Source organism: Schistocerca nitens, chromosome 7, assembly GCF_023898315.1.
Source record: "Schistocerca nitens isolate TAMUIC-IGC-003100 chromosome 7, iqSchNite1.1, whole genome shotgun sequence".
Taxonomy (NCBI): domain Eukaryota; kingdom Metazoa; phylum Arthropoda; class Insecta; order Orthoptera; family Acrididae; genus Schistocerca; species Schistocerca nitens.
Window position 1 is genome coordinate 22,988,140 of NC_064620.1, and position 6,468 is coordinate 22,994,607.

Consider the following 6,468-nt stretch of genomic DNA (forward strand, 5'->3'; position numbering starts at 1 on the left):
AGATAGTCTCACTTGTATCATCAAGAATGCTGTATACCAAAGGACGATATAAAAGTTAAGTGTTCTAGTAGCTACGTTCTTTTCTTTATCACATTCATTACGAATCCTGTTCCAGACTTCGCGTCAGTCGGCGTGTGTGTACGTGTGCCCTTTCGGCTACCCGTCACTGTGGACTGGCTGCCTTTTCAGTCCATTACAATTAGTCCCCTAGAACTTAGCACTAGTTAAACCTAACTAACCTAAGGACATCACAAACATCCATGCCCGAGGCAGGATTCGAACCTGCAGCCGTAGCGGTCTTGCGGTTCCAGACTGCAGCGCCTTTAACCGCACGGCCACTTCGACCGGCAGTAGTGATGTGGCCAGGCAAATGCTTAGTGGGCAGGACATTCATAAACGGACTTGCGCCTGGCAGTTTTTCTTAAAACAGTTTTAAATTCCCAAAATCTGGGCATTCATAAAAATCTACTTCAAAAATTTTTTACTGCTAAAATGTATAATTTGCCAATTAAAGCAGGGGATGGGAAGCTACTCCCGATATTAAAAGTTAGTAAATGTTTAGATTTAAACGGACATGTGTTATTCATTGTCTTTATCAACAACAAAGAATGGAGAGGAGAGAGAGCATTCCAACTTGAAGGAGGAAACCAGATGGCGCTGCGGTTGGCCCGCTAAATGGCGCTTCCATAGGTCAAACGGATATCAACTGCGTTTTTTTGAATAGGAAGTCCCATTTTTAATACATATTCGTGTAGTTCGTAAAGAAATATTAATGTTTTAGTTGGACCACATTTTCGCTTTATCATAGATGGCGCTGTAATAGTCACACACGTGTAAGTACGTAGTATCACGTAACATTTCGCGAGTGCGTACGGTATTTTCTTCGTGATACATTACCAGTGTTAAAATGAACCGTTTACCAATTGCGGAAAAGGTCGATGTCATGTTGATGTATGGCTATTGTGATCAAAATGCCCAACGGGCGTTTGCTTTGTATGCTGCTCGGTATTCTGGACCACATCATCCGGACCGTTCGCCGGATAGTTACGTTATTTAAGGAAGCAGGAAGTGCTCAGCCACATGTGAAACGTCAACCACGACCTGCAACAAATGATGATGCGCAAGTAGGTGTTTTAGCTAATCCGCACATCGTAGCAGACTAACTGCGCGAGAATCGGGAATCTTAAAAACGTCGGTGTTGAGAATACTACATCAACAGCGATTGCACCCGTACCATATCTCTATGCACCAGGAATTGCATGGCGACGTCTTTAAACGTCGTGTACAGTTCTGCCACTGGGCACAAGGAAAATGACGGGACGATGACAGATTTTTTGCACGCGTTCTATTTGGCGTCGAAGCATCATTCATCAACAGCGGTAACGTAAACCGGGATAAGATGCGCTATTGGGCAACGGAAAATGCACGATGGCTGCGACAAGTGGAACATCGGCGACCTTGGTGGGTTTATGTATGGTGCGGCATTATGGGAGGAAGGATAATTGGCCCCCATTTTATCGATGGCAATCAAATGGTGCAATGTATGCTGATTTCCTACGTAATGTTCTACCGATGATATTACAAGATGTTTCATTGCATGACAGAATGGCGACTTACTCCCAATATGATGGATGTCCGGCACATAGCTCGCGTGCGGTTGAAGCGGTACTGAATAGCATATTTCACGACAGGTGGATTGGTCGTCGAAGTACCATACCATGACCCGCACGTTCCCCTGATCTGACGTCCCCGGATTTTTTTCTGTGGGGAAAGTTGAGGAATATTTGCTATCGTGATCCACCGACAACGCCTGACAACATGCGTCAGCGCACTGTCAATGCATGTGCGAACATTACGGAAGGCGAACTACTCGCTGTTGAGAGGAATGTCGTTACACATATTGCCAAAATGCATTGAGGTTGACGGACATCATTTTGAGCATTTATTGCATTAATGCGGTATTTACAGGTAATTACTCTGTAACAGCATGCGTTCTCAGAAATGATAAATTGACAAGGGTACATGTATCACATTGGAACAACCGAAATAAAATGTTCAAACGTACCTACGTTCTGTATTTTAATTTAGAAATCCTACCTGTTACAAACTGTTTGTCTAAAATTGTGAGCCATATGTTTGTGACTATTACAGAACCATCTATCACAAAGCGAAAAAGTGGTCCAACTAAAACATTCATATGTCTTTACGTACTACACCAATATGTAATAAAAAATGGGGGATCCTATTTAAAAAAAACGCAGTTGATATCCGTTTGACCTAAGGCAGCGCCATCTAGCGGGCCAACCATAGCGCCATTTGGATTCCCCCTTCAACCTAGACAAGTTTCGTTCTATGTAGTTTTTTTGTTTAACGCTTATTTCGTGAGATATTTGGCCCGGTCACGATCAATGGACCACCCTATATACATATATATATATATATATATATATATATATATATATATATATATATATATATATATATATAAGTTATGTTTAAAGTCCAATTTATTTCGTCAAATAACTCACCCCTAACTTACAAGCAGCTTTTTCAACTTGGTTGCCCATCCAATTAAGAAGCAGTGTTGTAAAACGCCTTTTCCTGTACAAAATGTCAGCTTAAATTTTTTTAAGTATCACTTATCAATTAAATTTTGAAATATACCAATGCCCGAACATTGGGCATTTCCCAGACATTTATCCTCGCCATTTGCCCCAAATTAAAAATGCTCAAGCATTTTAAACCACTATATTGGAGTGACTGTTGGGGAAAAATAAGGGGAGAGTAGGTGGTAGTATTGGTGATGAAAAACTTAGAAGGGGGAAATGGGCGGTAGGGAAATATTGGGAAAGGGGAGAAAAGGAGTAGGGAAGTAAGGGGATCGATAGGGAGAGCGGGCCCTGTGGAGGTGGTATGGATGGAGTGGATTTGGAGCTGGTAGGATAGGTAAATGTCGCGACGGAGTTTATCGTCTGGGAGGGGAAGTACTTGAAATATCTTTTGGAGAGAAAGTGGAGGCTGTGTACGTGTAGGGTTGATGGGAAGTGGTGGTAGAAGCGTTACAGCGAACGAGTATTGGAATGTACAAGGGAAACTATAGCATTATTCGAGTATAGATTGTGGATGGTGTATGTAGTTTGGAGGTTTTTCAATATGAGTGAGGAGAAGCGGTGATATTTCGAGATGCAGAGGAATGCTTATGGGGAAAAGTAAACGGCTGCTGAAACCGAGGTAAAGTACATGACTTTCCACGGCTGGAGGGACTTATAAAACGAGTTTGGTGGCTGTCCATGAAGCATTCACACAGCAAAGGATAGGTCGGGTCAAGGTTTTGTAGGTGCAGAGGACACGGGAGGAGTGCAATCTCCAAGTTCTGTCAGTTAGAAGTTTTAGCAGTTTTTGCTGTGGGCTTTCTGTTGAATGGTTGGTCGCTGAGATTTCCACGTTAGCTGCCGATCGTTGGTTAGTAGAGTCGATCGTTAGTCCAAGCTATTTTACTATATCTGCTAACTGCGAAGGACGGTCATAAATGGTAAGGTAAAATAGAAGTGTTTACAAGAAAGGAATTTTCCCCCTTGCTTCCGTCTGTATATCTGGAGCTACTTTGGGGATTTTGATCTGGTTTTGACAAATAGATTGATTCACGAAGAAGGTCGTGTTTAATAATTCATCAATGTTTTTAGAAAAGTAACTGAACTGTGATGAATTAAAGACCCCCATCACTGAAAAACCATTGCAATGTGATTTTACGGTACAGCCACGAAGTGGGGTTCGTAAAGCGCCCGCATAAGAACCGAAAGAATCTAATCCGTATCGGCCCACGTATTTTGCCCACGTATTTTGATATTTTTTAACCCATCAATCAGGGTCACAGAGACACAAGTCGCCAAACAAGTGAATTTAAAGCAATAGACAACTAAACAAATATTAATAATGTCTTTTTATCTTTACCAAACGTCTCGGAATTAATAGAAAAAGTATACCGAAATATTAACAACCTGTCAACTAAGGCACTTGACCGGTTTCAGGAAAGCTCGATAATGTTGCTTTCAAAAGACCAAATCAAAGCAAATGACTTCATTCGTCCAAGTACTCTGTCGACATACACTCCTGGAAATTGAAATAAGAACACCGTGAATTCATTGTCCCAGGAAGGGGAAACTTTATTGACACATTCCTGGGGTCAGATACATCACATGATCACACTGACAGAACCACAGGCACATAGACACAGGCAACAGAGCACGCACAATGTCGGCACTAGTACAGTGTATATCCACCTTTCGCAGCAATGCAGGCTGCTATTCTCCCATGGAGACGATCGTACAGATGCTGGATGTAGTCCTGTGGAACGGCTTGTCATGCCATTTCCACCTGGCGCCTCAGTTGGACCAGCGTTCGTGCTGGACGTGCAGACCGCGTGGGACGACGCTTCATCCAGTCCCAAACATGCTCAATGGGGGACAGATCCGGAGATCTTGCTGGCCAGGGTAGTTGACTTACACCTTCTAGAGCACGTTGGGTGGCACGGGATACATGCGGACGTGCATTGTCCTGTTGGAACAGCAAGTTCCCTTGCCGGTCTAGGAATGGTAGAACGATGGGTTCGATGACGGTTTGGATGTACCGTGCACTATTCAGTGTCCCCTCGACGATCACCAGTGGTGTACGGCCAGTGTAGGAGATCGCTCCCCACACCATGATGCCGGGTGTTGGCCCTGTGTGCCTCGGTCGTATGCAGTCCTGATTGTGGCGCTCACCTGCACGGCGCCAAACACGCATACGACCATCATTGGCACCGAGGCAGAAGCGACTCTCATCGCTGAAGACGACACGTCTCCATTCGTCCCTCCATTCACGCCTGTTGCGACACCACTGGAGGCGGACTGCTTGATGTTGGGGCGTGAGCGGAAGACGGCCTAACGGTGTGCGGGACCGTAGCCCAGCTTCATGGAGACGGTTGCGAATGGTCCTCGCCGATACCCCAGGAGCAACAGTGTCCCTAATTTGCTGGGAAATGGCGGTGCGGTCCCCTACGGCACTGCGTAGGATCCTACGGTCTTGGCGTGCATCCGTGCGTCGCTGCGGTCCGGTCCCAGGTCGACGGGCACGTGCACCTTCCGCCGACCACTGGCGACAACATCGATGTACTGTGGAGACCTCACGCCCCACGTGTTGAGCAATTCGGCGGTATGTCCACCCGGCCTCCCGCATGCCCACTATACGCCCTCGCTCAAAGTCCGTCAACTGCACATACGGTTCACGTCCACGCTGTCGCGGCATGCTACCAGTGTTAAAGACTGCGATGGAGCTCCGTATGCCACGGCAAACTGACTGACACTGACGGCGGCGGTGCACAAATGCTGCGCAGCTAGCGCCATTCGACGGCCAACACCGCGGTTCCTGGTGTGTCCGCTGTGCCGTGCGTGTGATCATTGCTTGTACAGCCCTCTCGCAGTGTCCGGAGCAAGTATGGTGGGTCTGACACACCGGTGTCAATGTGTTCTTTTTTCCATTTCCAGGAGTGTAGTTTCACATAGAGAAAATGCAGTGGATTATACTAGAGAATTTTATATTGAATTAAGCCGCCTGGAACTGCACGGCGAACATTAATACTAAAGCTAGGTTCATGTATTATTTCATTGGGGTATTTAAACACACCCTGACTTTGCACCGAACTACCAATCTCAACAAAAATGTAGTGTTTTACAATACAGAGTAGTTGTGGAACTGAAAAACCTGTTTTGATACCAAGAATACCAAAGATACTCATAGACCTACCGATCCAGTTTACGCGGCTCCAGTTCCCCATTACTTCGCCTTTGGTATGGCAGTTAACATAACACAGGACCAGACACTGAGTGTTGCTGAAACTGCAGTAATTTCCACACAGTCACTTGAACGTGGCACAGTCGCGTGTGATATCAATACATAGTATGTTCACTTTTGAACCTAATCCTGAAGACGTTATCAATTTAGTACACAAAGAAATATTTCAAACACACAGAGAATATATGAGCTGGGCCAGGGGAAGCTTTAAACAGCTTCTTCTGGATGCTAAATGCAATCAGTTTTGTTCGAGTTTCTATACAGATATGATCAGTACTAGAATTTGGATTTACCTAACTTTGTTCTCTGGTATATAATCATGACCCTGCGCAGAGGCCAGTAAACAATATTACCTCTATGCCATATAAGCCGTCCGGCCGTAGATACATACAAGGGAACCTCCCCATCGCACCCCCCTCAGATTTAGTTATAAGTTCGCACAGTGGATAGGCCTTGAAAAACTGAACACAGATCAATTGAGAAAACAGGAATAACTTGTGTGGAACAGTGAAAGAATATACAAAATATACAAACTGAGTAGTTCATGGGACGATAAGCAACATCAAGGACACTGGAAACACAGGAGCGCCGTGGTCTCGTGGTCTCGTGAGCAGCTGCGAAACGAAAGGTGCTTAGTTA